Raw genomic sequence first — 26,592 nt, 5'->3', positions numbered from 1 at the left:
AGTCTGGTGATCACAGAATGATGAGAGGCCATGCAATTAACTTGCTACATATATTTGATGTGCCACAGAAGTTCAAGGTCATGAGCCTTATAGTTGAGACTATCAAGAGGACTGCAGCTGACCAGAAAAGAAGTTGTGGATATGCCCCACAAATCCAGGAGTTGAGAAACTCAAAGATGGGCACAAGCACATACTTGTTGGATAAGGAACACTTGCCTATCTATCCTGACTTTGAGGACAATCAAGTTGTGATGAATGAGAATGAACCATCATCAATACAAGCTCAAGAGAATAAGGAGAAAGCAAAGAAAGAGAAGGCTGCCAAGATGCCAACTCAAGAGGAGGCATCTGAGTACTTTTTGAAAAGCAAGCAAGATCAGCTTGGCTACCTGATTGCATCCACTCTGAGGATTGAGAAGGGACTGGCCACCCTGACTCAAAACCAGGAGAGCTTGGAAAGAATCGTGGAGCAAAAATTCTATGACTTGGATGTGAAGGTAACTGAGATTCAGTCTGTTGTGGAGCAACTTCAAGATGATATGCAGGAGAGGAAGGGCAATACAACCACTGATGCATTTGCCAGAGTGCCTAGAGCTCAGAGATCAACTGCAGTGCCTGTTCCAGACACTAGAGTCACTTCATCTGCACCAGCTACAGCTCCAGCGCAACCAGCTCCAGCACCAACTCCTTTAGCTCCATCCACATCAACTGAAGCCTTCGTCCTTGGCGTTCTCCATACACCACCACCTGAAGACCAAGCTTGAGAGACGTTCTAGTGCTATGCATTTTCTATGAACTTTTTGGTAACTTGTTGCCAAAGGGGGAGAAAAATGTATAGATCATAGGCTTCGAGAGAGAGCGTTGCTTTTTTATTCTCTCTTGCATTGGTGGTTGAACTTTGTCTGTCTTTTGATTGCTTGAGATACTATGCTATTATCTGTGAGACATCGATGATCATGTGGTTGATCATAAGCTACACTTATGCTTGTTAGATGATATTATCTTACTTATCCTTACATGATCATTCACTTTGCTTGGTGATGAGTGCATGTATTTAATTCTTATCATTTTGAGCGCTCCACCAAGATGTATGTGACATGGAAGAGTAACCCATGATCCTAACTCATTGTGCATTTGCACTCCAAAGCAAATCTTAAGATATGCACAAATTTAGGGGGAGCTCTTGCTTTTCACATACTTCTCAAAGCGACAATATCTTTCACTCTTATTATCATTTGTCGAAGCTTTGATCTATATGTTGTCATCAATTACCAAAAAGGGGGAGATTGAAAGTGCAACTATCCCTGGGTGGTTTTGGTAATTCCTAACAACATATAGCTCATTGAGCTAACATTATTCCAAGATTAATATTTCAGGAAAAGCTCAATGAATGGCATGGCATGGATGAGGAAAGTGGATCCATCAAAATTCTAAGGACAAAAAGTTTGGCTCAAGCTTGAATCTCAAGACTCTACATTTTATATTTTAGTGATCCAAGATCACATTGAGTCTATAGGAAAAGCCAACACTATCAAGGAGGGATGAGGTGTTGCTTAATGGCTTGCTTGCTCAAAATGCTTAGTGACATGCTCCAAAATCCTCAACTACCTTCCCACACCCACATATGACCTAAACCAAAAGTCAAACTCGGCCCCACCGATTCTTTCTATCCGGCGCCACCGAGTTTCAAATGTCATAGCCACTGCCACAAACCCTAGGCAAATCGGTCTCACCGATAGGGATCTCGGTCTCACCGAGATGGGATTGTAATCTCTCTGTTTCCCTTCGTAACGTTTCGGTCTTACCGAGATGAGCGATCGGTCCCACCGAGATTGCAATGTAAACTCTCTGTTTCCCTTTTGTAACATTTCGGTCTCACCGAGATGAGCGAATCGGTCCCACCGAGTTTACCTGACCAACTCTCTGGTTAGCTTATTACCAAAATCGGTTCCAACGAGTTTGTGTAATCGGTCACACCGAGATTACGTTATGCCCTAACCCTAACCATATCGGTCCTACCGAGTTGCATCTCAGCCCCACCGAAAATCCTAACGGTCACTAGGTTTGCTGAATCGGTCCGACCGAGTTTAACCATTCGGTCCCACCGAGTTTGGAAAATTGTGTGTAACGGTTAGATTTTGTGTGGAGGCTATATATACCCCTCCACCCACTCTTCATTCATGGAGAGAGCCATCAGAACATACCTACACTTCCAATACACATTTTCTGAGAGAGAACCACCTACACTTGTGTTGAGGTCAAGATATTCCATTCCAACCATATGAATCTTGATCTCTAGCCTTCCCCAAGTTGCTTTCCACTCAAATCTTCTTTCCACCAAATCCAAATCCTGTGAGAGAGAGTTGAGTGTTGGGGAGACTATCATTTGAAGCATAAGAGCAAGGAGTTCATCATCAACACACCATTTGTTACTTCTTGGAGAGTGGTGTCTCCTAGATTGGCTAGGTGTCACTTGGGAGCCTCCGACAAGATTGTGGAGTTGAACCAAGGAGTTTGTAAGGGCAAGGAGATCGCCTACTTTGTGAAGATCTACCGCTAGTGAGGCAAGTCCTTCGTGGGCGATGGCCATGATGGAATAGACAAGGTTGCTTCTTCGTGGACCCTTCGTGGGTGGAGCCCTCCGTGGACTCGCGCAACCGTTACCCTCCATGGGTTGAAGTCTCCATCAACGTGGATGTACGATAGCACCACCTATCGGAACCACGACAAAAACATCCGTGTCTCCAATTGCGTTTGAATCCTCCAAACCCTTCCCTTTACATTCTTGCAAGTTGCATGCTTGAATTTCCGCTGCTCATATACTCTTTTGCACGCTTGCTTGAATTGTGTGGAGATTGCTTGACTTGTGCTAAGATAGCTAAAATCTGCCAAGAACTAAAATTGGGAAAAGGCTAGATTTTTATTTGGTCAAGTAGTCTAATCACCCCCCTCTAGACATACTTTCGATCCTACAAGGTATCAATCCAGTAGGATATTACACACAAGTCCCACGTACCTGCACAAACAAACAAGAACCTCACAACCAACGCGATAAAGGGGTTGTCAATCATTTCACGGTCACTTACAAAAGTGAGATCTGATAGAGATAATAAGATAAATATTTTTGGTATTTTTGTTGTATAGATTGGAAAATAAAGATTGCAAAATAAACAACGATAGAAATAGCAAGTAGATAGGAAAATAATATGATGGAAAATAGACCCGGGGGCCATAGGTTTCACTAGTGGCTTATCTCAAGATAGCAAATTCTATGGTGGGTGAACAAATTACTGTCGAGCAATTGATAGAAAAGTGCATAGTTATAAGAATATGTAGGCATGATCATGTATACAAGCATCACGTCCGCGACAAGTAGACCGAAATGATTCTGCATCTACTACTATTACTCCACATATCGACCGCTATCCAGCATGCATCTAGAGTATTAAGTTCATAAGAAAAGAGTAACGCATTAGGCAGGATGACAAGATGTAGAGGGATAAACTCAAGCAATATGATATAAACCCCATCTTTTTATCCTCGATGGCAACAATACAATACGTGCCTTGCTGCCCCTGCTGTCACTGGGAAAGGACACCACAAGATTGAACCCAAAGCTAAGCACTTCTCCCATTGCAAGAAAGATCAATCTAGTAGGCCAAACCAAACTGATAATTCGAAGAGACTTGCAACGATATTTAAATCATGCATAAAAGATTTCAGAGAAGAATCAAATATTGTTCATAGATAATCTTGATCATACACCCACAATTCATCGGATCTCGACAAACACACCGCAAAAAAATTACATCGAATAGATCTCCAAGGGAATCGAGGAGAACTATGTATTGAGATCCAAAGAGAGAGAAGAAGCCATCGAGCTAATAACTATGGACCCGAAGGCTTGTGGTAAACTACTCACACATCATCGGAGAGGCTATGGTGTTGATGTAGAAGCCCTCCGTGACAGATTCCCCCTCCGACGGAGCGCCGGAAAAGGCCCCAAGATGGGATCTCATGGGTACAGAAGGTTGCAGTGGCGTAAATAGGGTTTCATGGTGCTCCTGGATGTTTTCAAGGTATATGGATATATATAGGAGGAAGAAGTAGGCTGGTGGAGCTGCGAGGGGCCGACGAGGGTTGGGGGCGCGCCCTGCTGCCTCGTGGCCTCCTCGCTTCTTTCTTGATGTACACTCCAAGTCTCCTGGATCACGTTTGTTCCAAAAATAACTCTCCCAAAGGTTTCATTCCGTTTGGATTCCGTTTGATATTCCTTTTCCACAAAACATTGAAATAGGCAAAAAAACATCAATTTGCACTGGGCCTTTGGTTAGTAGGTTAGTCACAAAAATAATATAAAAAGGTATATTAAATCCCATTAAACATCCAAAACAGATAATATAATAGCATGGAACAATGAAAAATTATAGATACATTGGAGACGTATCAAGCATCCCCAAGCTTAATTCCTGCTCGTCCTCGAGGAGGTAAATGATAAAAACATAATTTTTTGATGTGGAATGCTACCTAGCGTAATTCTCAATGTAATTTTCTTTATTGTGGCATGAATGTTCAGATCCGAAAGATTCAAGACAAAAGTTTAATATTGACATCAAAATAATAATACTTCAAGCATACTAACAAAGCAATCATGTCTTCTCAAAATAACATGGCCAAAGAAAGTTATCCCTAAAAAGTGATATAGTCTAGCTATGTTCTATCTTCATCACACAAAGTATTTAAATCATGCACAACACCGATGACAAGCCAAGCAATTGTTTCATACTTTTGATGTTCTCAAACTTTTTCAATCTTCACGCAATACATGAGCGTCAGCCATGGATATAGCACTATAGTTGGAAGAGAATGGTTGTTGTGGAGAAGACAAAAAGGAGAAGATAGTCTCACATCAACTAGGCGTATCAACGGGCTATGGAGATGCCCATCAATAAATATCAATGTGAGTGAGTAGGGATTGCCATGCAACAGATGCACTAGAGCTATAAGTGTATGAAAGCTCAACAAAAGAAACTAAGTGGGTGTGCATCCAACTCGCTTGCTCACGAAGACCTAGGGCATTTTGAGGAAGCCCATCATTGGAATATACAAACCAAGTTCTATAATGTAAAATTCCCACTAGTATATGAAAGTGACAGCATAGGAGACTCTCTATCATGAAGATCATGGTGCTACTTTGAAGCACAAGTGTGGTAAAAGGATAGTAACATTGTCCCTTCTCTCTTTTTCTCTCAAATAATTTTTTAGTTGGGCCTTTTCTCTCTTTTTTATGGCCTCTTTTTTTATTTTTATTTTTTTCGTCCAAAGTCTCATCCCGACTTGTGGGGGAATCATTGTCTCCATCATCCTTTCCTTACTTGGGACAATGCTCTAATAATGATGATCATCACACTTTTATTTACTTACAACTCAACAATTACAACTCAATACTTAGAACAAAATATGACTCTATGTGAATGCCTCCGGCGGTGTACCGGGATATGCCATGAATAAAGAGTGACATGTATGAAAGAATTATAAAGGTGGCTTTTCCACAAATACGATGTCAACTACATGATCATGCAAAGCAATATGACAATGATGAAACGTGTCATAACAAATGGAACGATGGTAAGTTGCATGGCAATATATCTCGGAATGGCTATGGAAATGCCATAATAGGTAGGTATAGTGGCTGTTTTGAGGAAGGTATTTGGTGGGTGTATGGTACCGGCGAAAGGTGCGCGGTACTAGAGAGGCTAGCAATGGTGGAAGGGTGAGAGTGCGTATAATCCACAGACTCAACATTAGTCATAAAGAACTCACATACTTATTGCAACAATCTATTAGTTATCAAAACAAAGTACTACGCGCATGCTCCTAGGGGGATAGATTCGTAGGAAAAGACCATCGCTCGTCCCCGACCGCCACTCATAAGGAAGACAATCAATAAATAAATCATGCTCCGACTTCATCACATAACGGTTCACCATACGTGCATGCTACGGGAATCACAAACTTCAACACAAGCATTTCTCAAATTCACAACTACTCAACTAGCATGACTCTAATATCACCATCTTCATATCTCAAAACAATCATCAAGTATCAAACTTCTCATAGTATTCAATGCACTTTTTATGAAAGTTTTTATTATACCCATCTTGGATGCCTATCATATTAGGACTAATTTTATAACCAACGCAAATTACCATGCTGTTCTAAAAGACTCTCAAAATAATATAAGTGAAGCATGAGAGATCAGTAATTTCTATAAAATAAAACCACCACCTTGCTCTTAAAGATATAAGTGAAGCACTAGAGCAAAATTATCTAGCTCAAAAGATATAAGTGAATCACATAGAGTATTCTAATAAATTCTGATTCATGTGTGTCTCTCCAAAAGGTGAGTACAGCAAGGTTGATTGTGGTAAAAAAGCAAAGACTCAAATCATACAAGACGCTCCAAGCAAAACACATATCATGTGGTGAATAAAAATATAGCCTCAAGTAAAGTTACCGATGGACGAAGACGAAAGAGGGGATGCCCCGAAAGCTTAGGCTTTTGGTTGTCCTTGAATTTTACCTTTGGGTGCCTTGGTCATCCCCAAGCTTAGGATCTTGCCACTCCTTATTCCAAAATCCATCAAATCTTTACCCAAAACTTGAAAACTTCACAACACAAAACTCAACAGAAAATCTCATGAGCTCTGTTAGTATAAGAAAACAAACCACCACTTCAAGGTACTGTAATGAACTCATTCTTTATTTATATTTGTGTTAAACCTACTATATTCCAACTTCTCTATGGTTCATACTCCCCGATACAAGCCATAGATTCATCAAAATAAGCAAACAACACACGAAAAACAGAATATGTCAAAAACAGAACAGTCTGTAGTAATATGTAGGTTTCAAATACTTATGTAACCCCAGAAATTCTGAAATAAATTGGTGGATGTGAGGAATTTGTCTATTAATCATCTGAAAAAATAATCAACCTAATCTCACTCTCCAGTAAAAAATGGCAGCAAATCTCGTGAGCGCTAAATTTTCTGTTTTTTACAGCAAGATTGCAAAGACTTCCCCCAAGTCTTCCCAAATGTTTTACTTGGCACAAACAATAATTAAAAACATAAGACCACATCTAAACAGAATCTAGATGAATTATTTATTACTAAACAGGGACAAAAACAAGAAACAAAAATAAAATTGGGTTCCCTCCCAACAGGCGCTATCGTTTAACGCCCCTAGCTAGGCATAAAAACAAGAATAGATCTAGGTATTGTCATCTTTGGTATGCAATCCATAAGTGGCTCTCATAATGGATTCATGAGGTAATTTAATTTTCTTTCTAGGGAAGTGTTCCATGCCCTTCCTTAATGGAAATATAAATATAATATTTCCTTCTTTCGTATCAATAGTTGCACCAATCGTTCTAAGGAAAGGTCTACCAAGAATAATAGGACATGTAAGATTGCAATCTATATCAAGAACAATGAAATCCACAGGCACATAATTCCTATTTGCAACAATAATAATATCATTAATCCTTCCCATAGGTTTCTTAATCATGGAATCCGCAAGATGCAAATTTATAGAACAATCATTAAATTCACGGAAACCTAACACATCACACAAAGTTTTTGGAATCATGGAAACACTAGCACCCAAATCACATAAAGCATATCATTCATGATCTTTAATTTTAATTTTAATAGTAGGTTCCCACTCATCATAAAGTTTTCTAGGGATAGAGACTTCTAATTCAAGCTTTTCTTCATAAGATTGCATTAAAGCATCAACAATATGTTTGGTAAAAGCTTTATTTTGACTATAAGCATGAGGAGAATTTAGCATGGATTGCAACAAGGAAACACAATCTATCAAAGAGCAATTATCATAATTAAATTTCTTTAAATCCAAAATAGTGGGTTCATTGCTATGTAAAGTTTTGACCGCTTCAATCCCACTTTTACCAATTTTTGCATCAAGATCTAAAAACTCCAAATTATTGGGACGCCTTTTAGCTAAAGTTGACTCATCTCCAATCCCATCATTTTCAAGATTCATATTTAAAAATATATTTAATAGGATAAACATCAATCACTTTTAGATCTTCATCCTTATTATCGTGTAAACTAGAAGAACACGCTTTTATAAAGCAATCTTTTTTAGCATGCATCCTAGCGGTTCTTTCTTTGTACTCGTCAATGGAAATTCTCATAGATTTGAGAGACTCATTGATATCATGCTTAGGTGGAATAGATATAAGTTTCAAAGAATCAACATCAAGAAAAATTCTATCCATGTTCCTAGCCAACTCGTGAATATTAGGCAATTTTTCTTCAAGCAAAGCATTGAAATTCTTTTGCGAAAATCATAAATTCTTTAACACTAGTCTCAAAATCTGAGGGATAAGAGTTGTTGTAGGAATTACCATAATTATTATAGGAATTACTAGGAAACGGCCTAGGATTAAAGTTTCCTCTATATGCGTTGTTACCAAAATCGTTCCTACCAACAAAATTCACATCCATAGATTCATTATTATTCTCAATAAAAGTAGAGAAAGGCATATCATTAGGATGAGGAGAAATACTCTTATTAGAAAACAATTTCATAAGTTCATCCATCTTTATACTCAAAATATTAATATCTTCTATCGGAGGAACCTTTTTACTAGTAGATATTTTGGTGTGCCATTGAGAATAATTAACCATAATATTATCTAGGAGTTTAGTAGCTTCTCCTAAAGTGATTTCCATAAAAGTGCCTCCCATGGCCTACTCTAAAAGATTTCTAGATGCAAAATTCAATCCAACATAAATTTTTTGTATGATCATCCATAAATTTAATCCATGAGTAGGGCAATTACGCATAATTAATTTCATCCTCTCCCAAGATTGTGCAACATGCTCATGATCAAGTTGCTTAAAATTCATAATATCGTTTCTAAGAGAGATGATCTTAGTGGGAGGAAAATACTTAGAGATAAAAGCATCTTTGCACTTATTCCATGAATCAATACTATTTTTAGGCAAAGACAAAAACCAAGTTTTAGCATCATCTCGGAGTGAAAATGGAAATAGCTTCAATTTAATAATATCATTATCCACATCTTTATTCTTTTGCATATCACACAAATCAACAAAGCTGTTTAGATGGGTAGCGACATCTTCACTAGGAAGGCCAGAAAACTGATCTTTCATAACAAGGTTCAACAAAGCTGTATTAATTTCACAAGATTCAAAATCGGTAAGAGGAGCAATCGAAGTGCTAATAAAATCATTATTGTTGGTATTGGAAAAGTCACACAATTTAGTATTTTCTTGAGCCATCATGACAAACAATCCAACACACAAGCACACAAGAAGCAAGCGAAAAGAGACGGACAGAAAAGAGGCGAATGGAAAAGAGGGCGAACAAAATGGCAAGGGTGAAGTGGTGGAGAGGAAAACGAGAGGCAAATGGCAAATAATGTAATGCGAGGGATAAGAGTTTGTGATGGGTTCTTGGTATGTCTTGACTTGTGCGTAGATCTCCCCGGCAACGGCGCCAGAAATCGCACGTTGGCGGGAGATCAAATCTTGACTTGACTTGGTGCAACCTCCCTGGCAACGGTGCCTGAAATCCTTCTTGCTACCTCTTGATCATGTGTTGGTTTTCCCTTGAAGAGGAAAGGGTGATGTAGCAAAGTAGCGTAAGTATTTACCTCAGTTTTGAGAACCAAGGTATCAATCTAGTAGGAGATTACACGCAAGTCCCACTTACCTACACAAACAAACAAGAACCTCGCAACCAACGCGATAAAGGGGTTGTCAGTCCCTTCACGGTCACTTACAAAAGTGAGATCTGATAGAGATAATAAGATAAATATTTTTGGTGTTTCTTTGTATAGATTGGAAAATAACGATTGCAAAATAAACAACGATAGAAATAGCAAGTAGATAGGAATATAATATGATGGAAAATAGACCTGGGGGCCATAGGTTTCACTAGTGGTTTCTCTCAAGATAGCAAATTCTACGGTGGGTGAACAAATTACTGTCGAGCAATTGATAGAAAAGCGCATAGTTATGAGAATATCTAGGCATGATCATGTATATAGGCATCACGTCCGCGACAAATAGACCGAAAGGATTCTGCATCTTCTACTATTACTCCATACATTGACCGCTATCCAGCATGCATCTAGAGTATTAAGTTCATAAGAACAGAGTAACGCATTAGGAAACATGACATGATGTAGAGGGATAAACTAAAGCAATATGATATAAACCCCATCTTTTTATCCTCGATGGCAATAATACAATACGTGCCTTGCTGCCCTAATGTCACTGGGAAAGGACACCGCAAGATTGAACCCAAAGCTAAGCACTTCTCCCATTGCAAGAAAGATAAATCTAGTAGGAAAAACCAAACTGATAATTCGAAGAGACTTGAAAATATATTTAAATCATGCATAAAAGATTTCAGAGAAGAATCAAATATTTTTCATAGATAATCTTGATCATAAACCCACAATTCATCGAATCTCGACAAACACACCGCAAAAAGAATTACATCGAATAGATCTCCAAGAGAATCGAGGATAACTTTGTATTGAGATCCAAAGAGAGAGAAGAAGGCATCTAGCTAATAACTATGGACCTGAAGGTTTGTGGTAAACTACTTGGTGTTGATGTAGAAGCCCTCCGTGATCGATTCCCCCTTCGGCGTAGTGCCGGAAAAGGCCCCAAGATGGGATCTCACGGGTACAGAAGGTTGCGGCAGCAGAAATAGGGTTTCGTGGTGCTCCTGGATGTTTTTAGGGTATATGGATATATATAGGAGGAAGAAGTAGGTAGGTGGAACTACGAGGGGTCCACGAGGGTGGGGGTGCTCGCCCTCCTGCCTCGTGGCCTCCTCGCTTCTTTCTTGACGTCCACTCCAAGTCTCCTGGATCACGGTTGTTCCAAAAATAACTCTCCCAAAGGTTTCATTCCGTTTGATATTCCTTTTCTGCGAAACACTGAAATAGGCAAAAAAACAACAATTTGCACCGGGCCTTTGGTTAGTAGGTTAGTCCCAATAATAATATAAAAAGGTATATTAAAGCCCATTAAACATCCAAAACAGATAATATAATAGCATGGAACAATCAAAAATTATAGATACGTTGGAGACATATCAGAGCTCAGTCGTTGGGTTTATCAACGCTGCAGGGACGGACCCGAGCACAGACGATGTGCCCAGTCTTCTCATGCGAAGGGTCCCGAAGAAGGACGACCGACGCGCGGCTCCTGCGGTGATGAGGCACCGGGTCACGCGCCCTAGCCTATCCATTCATGACTGCTAGGGCATGTGACGTTCATGGCATCGTAGTGCCGGGAAGGCAAGTGGTAATCATATGTAACTCATGAAGTCGAACAAACTATCTTAGATAGATGTGGGGACGATACATGCCACTGGGACGGACCCGAACGGCCCGGGGATGATGCAGCCCAAGGGGCGCCCCCAATAGAGTAAGCTAAAGATGCAAAAGGATACATGCCACAGGGTCAGGCCCATGCGACCTAGGAATAATGCAGCCCGAGGGGCGCTCCAAGCTGAATAAACTTAGGAAATTTCACCTGGTTTCGTTGTCGAAGGAGTGTTGGGTAGCTGAAGGCGTGCGCTGAAGAAGTCGCTCCTCATGAGCTGCCAAGACCCTGAGCCTCGGGAGGCTCTGGGGGCTCAGGTGGTTCCTTGAGGACCATCTCCATCTCCGCCAGGACCGCATGATTCCTGGCCTCCTGGGTTGCCAGGATGCTCCGTAGGTTGTGCTAGAAGGCGGCTGCCACGCTCGGCAGGCCAAACGACATGCAAACATAGCTGTGAGGTGGACCCTCACACTGCCCAACGTGCGAAGGCCAGAAGCGCTCCTGAGATGCGGTCCCGTTGAGCCCTGGGATGTCAATGCAGACACACAACCCGCCACCCTCGCCTGGATGGGGAGCTGCAGCAGGTGGGCGGCGGTCGCCACGCATAGCCCTTGCTTCTTGAAGCTCATGGGTGGCCTTAACGATGAACTCCTAAGCGCCGGGTGCTCCTCTCCCGGTGCCCTCCTGAGGGAAACGTGCTGCAAAGCACGCCTCCACGTGGTGCCCGAGCGCCTCCCTAGTTATGTTGGCCAGGTCTGAGGCCCTCCAGAAGAGAGCCCCTAAGCCTCGCCCGAGGAGGGCGCCAGGCGTGCCTTCCTATGCGAGGGAGGGAGGCGCCCAGGTGCGGGCGCTGATCCTGAGGCGGCACCGCTAGAGACACCGCCCCCAGAGGCCCCGTGCGGAGTAGCTGCTTCTTCTTCTTGGGGATGGCCTCAAGAGGGTACTGCGTGCTCTCGTTGTCAGGGTCTTCGATTGCTGCGGCTTGGAAGGCGCGCTCGAGGGAGCACACCACATCTCTTTCTTCATAGGGGACTGTGATGATTCCGCCGCTTCCCGGCATCTTGAGGTAGTTGTATCCGTGGTGCGTCACTACCATGAACTTGGCTAATGCTGGGTACCCAAGGATGGCGTTGTATAGCAGACGGATGTGGGCGACGTCGAAGTCGTTGATCTTGGTGCGGTAGTTGTCACGCTGGCCGAAGGTGGCAGGGAGACGAACTTGCCCTATCGGGGTGGTGGAGCCATCGGCCACTCCTGAGAAGGGCTTTCTAGGCTGTAGCTCATCATAGGGCACTTGAAGGCTGTTGAACGTCTTGACGGACAGGACACTGAGCCCCGCGCCACCGTCGATGAGGGTCTTGGTGACTTGGACATTGCTGATGACGGGTGAACAGAGTATCGGGAGGACGCCGGCGATCGCCGCGCATTTGAGCTGGTCTACTAAGCTGAAGGTGATGACATACTTGGACCACCTAAGCGGGCGCGTTGCCTCGAGCCTAGGGGGGGCCACGTTCACCTCACGAGCACACTGCTTGAAGATGCGCTGGGAAGCCGGGGCCTGAGCAGCGCCCAAGATGCAAGTGATGGCGCGCGGCTCTTGGAAGCCCCCATCCCCATCATCCTGATGGCGGTCGTCGTTTCTTCTTGGTGGTGGCGGCAGCGGAGGGAGGCCAAGATTGCCCTAAGGACGGTCCTCGCGAGGCTGGTCGTGCCAGGCGCCCTCACGAGGCTGCTCCTGCCAATGGTCCTCACGAGGCCGGTCGCGCCACTCCTGGCGGGGGCCACGGTCATCCCAGCGTCCTCCACCTCGTCCTCCTCCTCGGTCGTAGCTCCGGTCATTGCGCTCATGGCGTCGACCGAAGCGTCCATCTCGGATGGCCCCGAGCTCTTGACAATCGTTGGTGTTGTGGCTGTGTACGTTGCAGAAGGCGCAGAACGGACGACTGCTCTTGGACGACTCGGGGTGGTCCCGGCCGCGCTTCGTGTCCGGCTCCGCCGCGAGCACGGCTACTCCCTTGCGCTTCACGTCCTTGACCTTGGCTTTCTTCTTGTCTGGGTCGGCAGCAGGGAGCTCGAGGAGGGAGAGACACCCTTCCTCATCTCATGCGCACTTGGTCGCTATGTTGAACAGCTCCAAGGTCATGCATAGCTCCTCGTGGATGGCGAGCTCCTCCTTCATCTTGACATCGCGGACGCCATCGGAGAACACTGAGATGATGGCCTCGTCCGTCACCTTGGGGATCTTGAGGCGAACGCTGTTGAAGCGCTGGATGTACTTCTGTAGGGTCTCTCCCGACTGTTGCTTGATGCGGCGCAGGTCACCCGCGGCCGAAGGGCGATCGCGAGTGCCCCTATAAGTTGGTGATGAAGCGGTCGCGCATCTCATCCCAGGAGGAGATTGATCCCGTGGGCAGGTTCAGGAGCCACAAGCGAGCGCCATCCCGGAGAGCCATGGGAAACCAGTTCGCCATGACCTTTTCGTCGCCGTTGGCCGCCTCGATGCTTAGCTCGTAGAGCTGCAGGAACTCCGTGGGGTCAGGGATGCCGTCGTAGCACGGAGGCAGGTCCGGCTTGAACTTGCATGGCCAAACGACGGTGGGCAACTCGAGAGTGAAGGTGCAGCAGCCTGCTGTGGCCACTGCGGCCCTCTACAGAGGCGGAGCCTGCCCTTGATGTCCACGGACCGCCGCTGCAGGCGGCAAGCGGTCTTGTCGTGGTGGTGCCGGGAGCGCAGGAGCATTTTCTTGCGGTTGAGGGACCTCCTGGCAGCTTCCTTCTTCATGCGCGGGCACACGGCGTGGCGGATCACGCCGCGGGACCACGCGTCTTGGGGCGAGGACACCATCTTGATGTGGAGGAGGTGGTGGCGCTCCATGAGCTACATCGCCCGCGGCTGGAGGTGGGCGAGGCAGTGAGAGGGATGGTGCAGGAGAGCCCCCAGCGGTGCTGACGAGCTCGGTGATGCGGTCTAACCAGTCCTCGTAGAGGTCGTCAACCAGGCGGTAACGAAGAAGCTCGCGTTCCATGAGCAGCACGGCCTGTGCGTCCGTGGGTGCGCGGCGAGCGTGAGACGATGAGCTGGCGGGAGTCAGCGACGGGGTGGCGGTGCGGCTGTCCCGCCACACGGAGGGGTGCAGTGATGATGCTTGCTGCTTGTTTGCTGCCGAGCCAGTAGTGGCGTTGGCAACAGGTGAGGGAAACGACAGGAAGGCCCGCCGACAGGGGCCGTCTGAGCGACACGAGCGACGAGGGCGGCCCGACGCTCGGTGCGGGCTCGACGCGCGTCTGCCATGGATGCGGTGGAGCGGTGGAATGTGGATCAACGGAAGGAAAGCTTCAGCGCACCCCTACCCGGTGCGCTAAATGTCGGATTTCTGGTTCTGGCAAAACCCTTGAGGTTCGAACTCTGGGATGCGCACGAAGATCTCTCCTCCCCCTAGCTCACGCTCTCACCACAATCTCAAAGCTCAGCTCGTCGAACTCACAGAACAAAGGACACAGGGTTTATACTGGTTCGGGCCACCAATGTGGTGTAATACCCTACTCCAGTGTGGTGTGGTGGATTGCCTCTTGGGCTAAGGATGAACGAGTACAAGGGAAGAACAACCTCCTGAGGAGAGGTGTCCTTGAGCTCGGAGAGCTTGTGTGGTTGAGGATGATCTGAATGGTCCAAGACCCATCCACATATGAGTTCTCCCCTTCCTACTGTGGTGGCTAGTCCTATTTATAGAGGCCCTGGTCGTCTTCCCGAATGTAGGCGGGAAGGGATCCAACAAGGGCCAAATTTGAAGAGAGACAACTAGTACAAGTTATCCTGACAAAAGGTGGTCTTTGCCTACCAAAGGCTCTGGTGGTGACGCCGTCCTCGGCTCCATGGTGACCTCTGTCCTGTCATCCTACTGGTCTTGGTCCTGTTGCACCGATATAGAAACCTTTCTCTAATGCCTCAGGACTCCTCACCTGCGCTTGCCTCTTTAGCACCAAAGAGGAAACAAGTACACTGCGCGCGCTGGCGCCCGCCTGTCCTTGGTCGTCATGGCTTGCATCACAGGGACCTTGTGAGGTGCCCCTCGCCTTGATCTCTCCACCTCTCGTGAGCCAGCCTGGTGAGGCTGCCCCCGAGGAGGTCTTGTGTCGTCTACCTCGCGAGGCTTGGCCCCTCGTGAGGGTCTTGAGTGTTCGCTGATGAAGATGGGTCGTATAGGGCCGCAGGTGGAGCCACGCTGTCGGCCGCAGGTAGGCAAGTCTGGGGACCCCGTTCCCAGGACGCCGACACCAGTACCATGCATGAAGTCTCGCACCGCCATCATTACAACAACTTGCCGTCAAAGCCACGCAACCAAGGTCCTCCCATACCCGCCCTGCCGAGAAAACGCGACCCACTAGCCAAAAACCACCTGGACAAGGAGCCACAACTAACCATGTCGTGCAAGAGCCAAATCCAGCACGACGGCCTTCACCCACACAAGGGGACTATCGCCAACGAACTCAGCCCCAAGGCCCAGATCGGATCTGGGGGGGATCAGATCTGACCAACACCTCCTTCCACCACTCTGGCGCCATCACATCCGGGAGCATCACATTGCACCCAGCACCTTGAGGAGGCCAGCCACCCGCTGCCCGCCACGGACTCCTTCCCGGCAGGGCCTCACAGCGCCGCCGCGGCCATAGCCCAGAGCTTGGGCCGTCGCCCCCATATGAATTGGTGCCCCAACCTCCGCTGCCACTCTGCTACGCATCTGGACTCAAACCACCTCTCCACCGTGCCCTCCGCCATGCGCTAGCGAAAGCCATCACGGATCCCGCTGCCCCCGCCACTGGCCACCCCAACACCATGGCAACCCCGAAGACGTCGACTCCGCGCGAAGGGGGTCATCGGGGGGTGCGCCTCTAGCACCCCTTGCCTTTGTCGTCCGGCCGCGGCTGCCACCGCAGGCGACAGCGGCCGCAGTGGGAGATCAGGGCTTCTATTGGTCCAGGCTTTGGGGGGCCTTCGGTACCGCACACGCGTGCGACCCTGGAGGCGTCTTCTAGAGTCAGTAGCATCCAAGGTTTTTGATCTGTTACTAGTTTTCAACATGACCAACTGCAGTAGTATAATGCACCGCCAATATGGAACATACGTGTGCTAGAAGAAGAAGAAGAAGAAGAAGAAGAAGAAACAAGGGGGATGAATGAATGATGGTCTAGGGTTTGGGGGGCCTTCAGTGCCCCAATGTTGTCCGAAGAATGAATGATGGTCGCCACCCGGCGAGCCCAATGATGAGCTGACTCGCCCTCGTGCTGCACACAGTGCTCTAAATCAACAATTGTTAAAGGTTGTTACAAGTATCTTGGAAATGCTTGATAAAACTGTCCTTTAATTCTGCCCAAGTATTGATGGGGTTAGGGGCAGACTCTTCAGCCATGTGCGAGCCGGCCCTTCCAATATCATGGTAAAATAATTGGCACAAACTGCAACACCGACATCTAACATCTCCATGGCCAGCTCGTAACTTTCAATCCAGGCCTCTGGGGAAGGTCCGGTGTGTAATTAGGCACCTTACGAGGGCCCTTGAAATCCTTGGGCAAACGCTCATTACGCAAAGCTAGCACTAGAGACGGCACCCCAACAGTCCTGGAATATGACCCGGTGCCCACCGAGGCTGAAGGGGTCATCGGAGGCTTCTGACAAGCCCCCTTGTTAGCTGCTACTGCTGCCTCATGGCCTGCATGAGCATCAGTCCTTGGGTTAAGGGGCGGATTAAGGCGGGGTGGGTTACGACATTGCTTACTGCTGGAAACCGCGGGCGACTCAACATGCCGGCTGTAACTACGGGTTGGGAGAGGAGTTAAGTGATCGCGACTATATGAATAAGCAGCCTGTTGCACGATGGCTGTTTGCAAGAGCTCAACCGCGTTCCGGGTCTCCACTACGGCCGGTGACTCGCCGGAGATAGGAATCGCCGCAAGCCGGGTCACCGCTGCTACCATGTTATCCATTTGGTTGAAAAAATGCCTAGGTGGTGTCAAGAAATGCTGTGGTGGCATCTGAACAGGGGGTGGGTTGGTTCTCGGTTCTTCTTTTCATGCCGGCTTAGGCGGATGAGGTTGAGTCACTGCTCGGCTTCCTGGTACATCCGGGTTTGATTGGGGAATAACTAGTGCTTCCGGCGTGCTTGGCCCTGCTCTAGGCATTTTGAACTAGCGCGTCGGGTCATACACCTATGGCAACGGACTCTGGTGCCTTCGCCAGAACACGACATTAGATGTGTTCTGGTCCAAATTTGGATGCCAAGCTTCTGCCTTCAAGTGTTCCATGCCTGCATCAACCTGAGCTTTCAATGCGGCCGTTTGGATGCTCTCAGCATTGATATCATCCTGAGCCTTCGTCATATGCTCATAGGTTTTTGCAATCTCTGCATTGCGTCCCGCTTGATTCACCGCAGTAACCTTAGTCGCCAGTAGGGTCGTCAAAGTTCCCATCAACTCAGATAAAACTTGAACCGGCGGTCTAACTGAGCCAGACGCGCCAGCCGCGGCAGCCATCGGGTCAGCCGTCGCAGTTGCGTCGATCACCAAAAAATTGAGAGCCGACGCCATGCCAACCATGAAGATGACGGCTCGGCTCGACAGCTCATAGGGGTCCGGAATACTGTCGCCATCGGAACAACCCCTAAGCCTGCCTTCTTGAAGTTGGTAGATTGACTCTGTCTCTCCAGTTGAGGACCCATCACTGATACGTCTCCCATGTATCTGTAATTTTTTATTATTCCATCCTGTTACATTATCAATCTTGGATGTTTTATAATCATTTTATATCATTTTTTGGTACTAACCTATTGACACAGTGCCAAGTGTCAGTTCCTATTTTTTTCCATGTTTTTTACATCGCAGAAAATCAATATCAGACAAAGTCCAAATGCCACGAAACTTTATAGAGATTTTTTATGGACCAGAAGGAACATGTTGGGCCTTGGTTGCACCTGGGGGGAGTCCGGAGGAGGGGACAACCCACCAGGGCACGCCAGGAGGCCCATGTTGGGGAACGCAGTATTTCAAAAATTTCCTACGACCACACACGATATATCTAGAAGATGCATAGCAACGAGAGGGGAGAGTGTGTCTACGTACCCTCGTAGACCGAAAGCGGAAGCGTTTAGTAACGCGGTTGATGTAGTCGAACGTCTTCACGATCCAATCGATCAAGTACCGAACGCACGACACCTCCGCGATCTGCACATGTTTATCTCGGTGATGTCCCTCGTACACTTGATCCAGCTGAGGCTGAGGGTGAGTTCCATCAGCACGATGGCGTGTTGATGGTGATGATGAAGTTACCGACACAGGGCTTCGCCTAAGCACTACGACAATATGACCGAGGTGGAAAACTGTGGAGGGGGCACCGCACACGGCTAAAGATCAACTTGTGTGTCTATGGGGTGACCCCCTCCCCCGTATATAAAGGAGGGGAGGAGGAGGGCCGGCCACAAGGGGCGCACCCAAGGGGGGGAATCCTACACCTAGTAGGAGTAGGTTCCCCCCTTTCCTAGTCCAAGTAGGAGAAGAAGGAAGGAGAGTAAGAAGAGAAGGAAAGGGGGGCTAGCCCTAGTCCAATTCGATTTGGGATAGGGGGCGCGCGCCGCCTCTTGGCCTGCCTCCTCTCTTCCACTACTAGGCCCATGAGGCCCAATAACTTCCGGGGGGGGGGGGGTCCGGTAACCCCGGTACTCCGAAACTTATCCGAAACGACCCGAACCATTCTGTTGTCCGAATGTAGCCTTCCAATATATGAATCTTTATGTCTCGACCATTTCGGGACTCCTCGTCATGTCCGTGGTCACATCTGGGACTCTGAACAACCTTCGGTTCATCAAATCACATAACTCATAATACATATCATCATCAAACGTTAAGCGTGCGAACCCTATGGGTTCGAGAACTATGTAGACATGACTGAGACACATCTCCGGTCAATAACCAATAGCGGAACCTAGATGCTCATATTGGTTCCTACATATTCTATGAAGATCTTTATCGGGCAAACTGCATAACAACATACATTGTTCCCTTTGTCATCGGTATGTTACTTGCCCTAGATTCGATATTCGGTATCATCATACCTAGTTCAATCTCGTTACTGACAAGTCTCTTTACTCGTTCCGTAATGCATCATCCCGTGACTAACTCATTAGTAACATTGCTTGCAAGGCTCATAGTGATGTGCATTACCGAGAGGGCCCAGAGAGACCTCTCCGATACATAGAGTGAAAAATCCTAATCTCGTTCTATGCCAACTCAACAAACACCATCAAAGACACCTGTAGAGCATCTTTATAATCACCCAGTTACGTTGTGACGTTTGATAGCACAAAAGGTGTTCCTCTGGTATTCGGGAGTTTCATAATACCATAGTCATAGGAACATGTATAAGTCATGAAGAAAGCAATAGCAATAAACTAAACGATCATAGTGCTAAGCTAACGGATGGGTCTAGTCCATCACATCATTCTCTAATGATGTGATCCGTTCATCAAATGACAACACATGTCCATGGCTAGGAAACTTAACCATCTTTGATTAACGAGCTAGTCAAGTAGAGGCATACTAGGGACACTTTGTTTGTCTATGTATTCACACATGTACTAAGTTTCCGGTTAATACAATTCTAGCATGAATAATAAACATGTATCATGATATAAGGAAATATAAATAACAACTTTATTATTGCCTCTAGGGCATATTTCCTTCAGTCTCCCACTTGCACTAGAGTCAATAATCTAGATTACACAGTAATGATTCTAACACCCATGGAGTCTTGGTGCTGATCATGTTTTGCTCGTGAGTGAGGCTTAGTCAATGGGTCTGCAACATTCAGATCCGTATGTATCTTGCAAATCTCTATCTCTCCCTCCTTGACTTGATCACGGATGGAATTGAAGCATCTCTTGATGTGCTTGGTTCTCTTGTGAAATCTGGATTCCTTTGCGAAGGCAATTGCACCAATATTGTCATGAAAGATTTTCATTGGACCTGATGCACTAGGTATTACACCTAGATTGGATATGAACTCCTTCATCCAGACTCCTTCATTTGCTACTTTCGAAGCAGCTATGTATTCTGCTACACACGTAGATCCCGCCAAGACGCTCTGCTTAGAACTGCACCAACAGACATCTCCACCATTTAATAAAAATACGTATCCAGTTTGTGACTTTGAGTCATCCGGATCAGTGTCAAAGCTTGCATCAACGTAACAATTTACGACAAGCTCTTTTTCACCTCCATAAACGAGAAACATATCCTTAGTCATTTTCAGGTATTTCAGGATGTTCTTGACTGCTGTCCAGTGATCCACTCCTGGATTACTTTGGTACCTCCCCGCTAAACTAATAGTAACGCACAAATTAGGTCTGGTACACAACATTGCATACATGATAGAACCTATGGCTGAAGCATAGGGAATGACTTTCATTTTCTCTCTATCTTCTGCAGTGGTCGGGCATTGAGTCTGACTCAACTTCACACCTTGTAACACAGGCAAGATCCCTTTCTTTGCTTGATACATTTCGAACTTCTTCAAAACTTTATCAAGGTATGTGCTTTGTGAAAGTCCAATTAAGCGTCTTGATCTATCTCTATAGATCTTGATGCCCAATATATAAGCAGCTTCAACGAGGTCTTTCATTGAAAAATTCTTATTCAAGTATCCTTTTATGCTATTCAGAAATCCAGTATCATTTCCAATTAACAATATGTCATCCACATATAATATCAGAAATGCTACAGGCCTCCCACTCACTTTCTTGTAAATACAGGTGTCGGTGTCAAAACCGGTGGATCTCGGGTAGGCGGTCCCGAACTATGCGTCTAAGGCGGATGGTAACAGGAGGCAGGGGACACGATGTTTACCCAGGTTCGGGCCCTCTTGATGGAGGTAATTCCCTACGTCCTGCTTGATTGTTCTTGATGATATGAGTATTACAAGAGTTGATCTACCACGAGATCGTAGAGGCTAAACCCTACAAGCTAGCCTATGGTATGATTGTGTGTTGTCCTACGGACTAAACCCTCCGGTATATATAGACACCGGAGGGGGCTAGGGTTACACAGAGTCGGTTACAAGGGAGGAGATCTACATATCCGTATTGCCTAGCTTGCCTTCCACGCCAAGGAGAGTCCCATCAGGACACAGGACGAAGTCTTCGATCTTGTATCTTCATAGTCCAACAGTCTGTCCAAAGGATATAGTCCGGCTGTCCGAAGACCCCCTAATCCAGGACTCCCTCAGTAGCCCCTGAACCAGGCTTCAATGACGATGAGTCCGGCGCGCAGTTTTGTCTTCGGCATTGCAAGGCGGGTTCCTCCTCCGAATACTCCATAGAAGATTTTGGACCCAAGGAGAGTGTCCGGCCCTGCAAAATAATTTCCACATACCACCGTAGAGAGAATAATATCTCCACAAATCTAATCTGCTGACGCGTTTTGACAGCACGACGTTACGTCATGGCCCGGTCATTATTCGAACCGTTTTTCTCAACCAGCACCGCACATATCGCGAGGCGGTTTTCTTGACACGTCTTGTCGAAGCAGAGATCGTGTCCCCCTTATTACGGGATTCTCATCAATACGGACGTGGGTAACCCACTCGTGCCCGTTGGTATGACTCCTCAATTTTAGGCGAGTCCAAAACGGCCGCGAGGAGGACGCTTGACATTCACCCTCTTTATAAAGAGGCCAAGACCTGTCCCTTTTTCCTCTCGCGCTCAATCGAATCCTTCCCCCACCTCGAGTTCCAACACCCCAGGCTCAGGTCAAGCGCTTCGGACCTTCAACCATGTCCGGATCCAACCTCCAAGGTCGGTGGATGCCTTCCTCTGTCATAGAGGAGGATGTCAAGAAGCTGAGAGAGGCCAGATATCTGACCACCAAAATCTCGCATAGGCTGCCCGCCCGAGGGCAGGTCATCCCCACTCCCGAAACCAACGAGAGTGTTGTGTTCATCTCTCACTTCCTCTGACGACTAGGCCTCGCTCTGGATCCCTTTGTTAGGGGGCTCATGTTCTATTATGGGCTGGATTTCCATGATCTGGCCCCGGATTCCCTCCTTCACATCTCGTCGTTTATCGTCGTATGTGAGGCCTTCCTTCGCATTACCCCTCACTTCGGCCTGTGGCTCAAGACCTTCAATGTGAGGCCGAAGATGATCGAGGGGCGGCACATAGACTGCGGAGGTGCCGTAATAAGCAAAAGTGCTGATGCTCCATGGCCAGAGGGTTCCTTCACAGAGGTGTCAAGTTTGTGGCAGCGGGAGTGGTTTTATATCACAGCTCCCCGGAGTGCCAAGTGGGTAGCCGCCCTGCCTTTCGCTCGGGTCCCCCACCACAACTGACGTCATGGATCAGCGAGGGGCTAAACTGGGGTCCAGTAAAGGATGTGCCGATATTGCAGAGTCGCATCCGAGATCTCATTGAGAGAGACGGCAACCTAGTCACAGTGATGCAGGTCATGCTAGTTCGCCAGGTCCTACCTTGCAAATGTAGACCTCTTCATTTGTGGGAGTTCAATCCGGAGGGACCGCGAATCATTCAGCACTTCCTCGGCATGAGGCTCGAGGATATGTACAAGTTTTTCTTCGGACCACAAATAAAGTGTCCGGACACCACCGAGGATGCGGGTCTAAGCTGTAATCGCCCAGATACCCAAGTAAGTAATCCCGTGGCCGAAAACACTGTTTCTCTTATTTATCATAACATCATTCTGAAAAGTCGCTCTTTGACCAGGACTGGATAACAAAGGCGAAGATGATCAGGTGTCTGGCCCCCCTTCCCGAGGGCTTGGCCAATCTGGTACCAGACAGAATGCTGGAGCCGTCGCCTTATCAGGTTCCCTCGAAGGAAGATAAAGGGGGCAATAAAGAGGCCGAAAGCGAGGCTCACTCACTACTCGTGCCAACCGGGGGAATGAGCACCTCCGCAAAGGAGGATAACCAGGGAGAAGAATCTGACATTCCCTCTCCCCGAGGAAGGAAGAGGACCACCTCTGAAGATCCGGAAACAGTGGTTTCCAAACGAGGGAAGAAATCTTCACCAGAGGGTCCTGCCTCGGGGGGTACTCTTGCTGCACAATGTCCGTAAGTGAATCAGCCCTCTACCAAGAAATCAAAAAGTACTTAGTAGTGAAAATATCCTACCTTACGTCTAATGACAATAACCGAAACTTATATCTTGTAGTTCGAATCGTAGCCCATCTCACAGAGTTCGTCTTCGGGGGATCTTCTTCCGGAGATGATGGAGAGCGAAACTCCTCCCCCTGCCACCCCGCCTCATGAGGCGGGCGACCCTGAAGTGTCGTCGCGGAGGGTTTCTCCTGATCCGCTGTGGGGACCCCGACTCATAAGTCGTGATCACCGAATGCACGTGTACAGTGATCCCAGAGATCAATGCTCACTGAACACACAGAAGCTGAATAACAAGAGTCTTACATCCATACATACCGTCTTACATAAATTATGACCATTATGGTCCAGTCTTGAGTATAACTTTGTAGCGGAAATCTTCGTCGATAACTTGGACCCATGCCGTCTGCCTTAACCCTACAGGCATTCTGACTGGAAAGCATCCTAGCTCGCATGTTCGTCACCGAAGTATTCTTCTTCATATCATGTTCTTTCATGCCTGGCCAATAAAATAACCAGTGGCAAGCCAATGAGTATTTTGAATGTACTCGCAAGCAACCCATGTTTTGGTTCAATATACAACAATGCATGATATAGGTAAATTTTTGCGGAAAGCTAGTTTTGAGTGCAATGACATGTTCAACAACTTGTAAGACATGCATCAGGAGAATTCAATTAACCATGAGGACAGGTTACAGATATCAACATAAATAGAGTGGCATCAACCCAACTCAATCATGTCAAGTCCTTTGACTTGACCCAAGTAGTTCTTCCCACACAGACACACTGGTTTGTAAACAAGTGGACGTAGCCCAAGAGCGGTTACCCAACTGTCCTTAACTGTGGACACGGCTATTCGAATAGTTTTACACTCTGTAGAGGTTGCACACTTTACCCACAAGATCCGGGGAACTTTCGTGTCATCCACGACCCGCGGTACCTCAAGTACCCGGGGTAAGCACCCGATCACTATCTTTCCCTAGACGACACTAACAAGGAGTCCACTCGTTGTTCCGTATCCTCACGATATACATCATACGAGACTCACTCGAGATCGTAACATCCGAGAGGGGACACAACGATGTATCCGGTGCCCTGTGAAAACAGTCATGGCCGCCCTACCTGGCACGACCCCGTCCCGAGAGAGCGCACCAACAACTCTCCCGTCACTCGTAATGTGGGCTCCAAGCTAGTATCGGCCTAGGTAATCAACAATGCCCTTTCCCATACAAGGGTAGAGTGGTTGCGCATGTAAGGTTGGAATAACGGTCGCAACTTAAACCAATCCGTTTTGAAAAAACAACACACAGTTGCCTCGGTACACCACTTCGTCATCAAGTGGTTACCCAAATCATCATCTCCCCCGGGCATAAGTGGCACCCGATGGGGTTTTCGAAAAGTCTTTTGAAAATACTTTGTCTCCATCACCATGCATATTCCCGTCCCTTTTTGCATAGCAACTACTTTAGCATCCTATCTACTTCCACCGGCATAACCCTCATAAGGAGGTAGGGTCATGCAGAATGCAAGTATCAACGAGGAAGTAACAGAGGCAACCCATCAAAGTGGTTACCTCCTCATCATGATTCCGTTGCAACAACAATATGGTGCTATATGACATGCATGAAAAGGGTTTCATAGACATGGTCAAAGGGCTGCTTGCCTGTTTTAACAAAGTCTTCGAGGTCTTCAAATATCTCTGGTCCAACTCCGAGCATTTCGTCTACTTCGTCAACTATCGTCGAAAGCAACCACAATAAGCAACACAACAAGGTAGAAAATAAAAGTGCTCTAAAAATGTGACTTGGAATTTTCTAGGATACCTCTGGTCATATGAGGAATGACCAAAGTGATTTCAATGGAATTGGATAAGTGAATATTTCTAAACGTTTTGATATGATGGAATCAAGGGGTTTATGGATTTGCAAGAAGTGTACAGAAACATATTTTTGAAAAATGAGAAAAGGCACCCATTTAACAAATCATGATTTTAGAAGCATCTGGGAGTTGGTTTCACTGGATTTGGAGTTCAAATGAATTTCCTATGAATTTGCAAAGTTGACAAATATGAAGAAATGGCGCATTATTTTATGTGGGACAGAAAGTATTTGCAAAGTTATGAACTTAGAAGCATCTAGGAATTTGAATCATGGCATTTGGATCAAATTTGAGCCCTCTGTGATTTTCTAAAGTTTATGACAGAAATGGAAAAATGAGATTTGATAATTATTTGTGAAATAGATACTTGTGGAAAAATGGGCAAATAGCACCATGAGATAGGGCATGATTTTAGAAACTACTAGAAATTTGAATCATCAAATTTGGAGGTAATATGAATATTTGGGAGATTTTACAAATTATCTGGGAAAATAAAATAAAAAAAGACTATACCCTTATTCTGCGTACTGGGCGAGAGATAGGCATGGGCCGGCCCAGCTGCACGGCTGCGCGCGGGCGGTCGACGCAGGAGGCGTAGTCGGGGTAAATACGCCTTCCCCGAGCAAAGGCGTCAGCGGGCAGAGCCCGTGTCCACTTAACGAGGCGGGGCCCTCCTGTCAGGTTCGTCCTCCACCTCCCGCGCGGGTGTGACAGGAGACAGAGGAGGCTCTCGACGCCGGTCGCCGACGCTATAGGGCGTCTCCGGCGATGTTCTGCCCACCGGCGTGCTCAGGGGACCCGGCCGCATCCAACCGTGGGTGGCACGGTCGCTCAAGGGCACCGGGTCGAGCAAGGCGTCGACCGCGGCGGACGAGGCTGACGGTGGTGATGCAGCTTGACGGAACAGCCACGGGGAGGAGGGGGAGAAGCACGGGAGGGGCTCGCGGTGACGGTGTAGGTGCTCTAGTGCGGTCTAGAGGGGAGGAGGAGGAGTGGTGGGTGAGAATTTAGGCGGAGGCCGACGGCAAGGCTCCGGCCATGGTGGCGGATGGAGAGCACGAGGAGGGGAGTGGGTTGGTCCAGGGGGTCGCTGGGAGGGAGAGAGAGCGAAGGAGATCCATAGGGGGCCTGGGGCGGCTTTATATAGCCGACCCG

This window comes from Triticum urartu, chromosome 2A, assembly GCF_056163025.1.
Source record: "Triticum urartu cultivar PI428250 chromosome 2A, HENAU_Tu73, whole genome shotgun sequence".
NCBI lineage: Eukaryota > Viridiplantae > Streptophyta > Magnoliopsida > Poales > Poaceae > Triticum > Triticum urartu.
The sequence above is the reverse complement of the archived record's forward strand: the minus strand, read 5'-3'. Positions refer to the sequence as shown.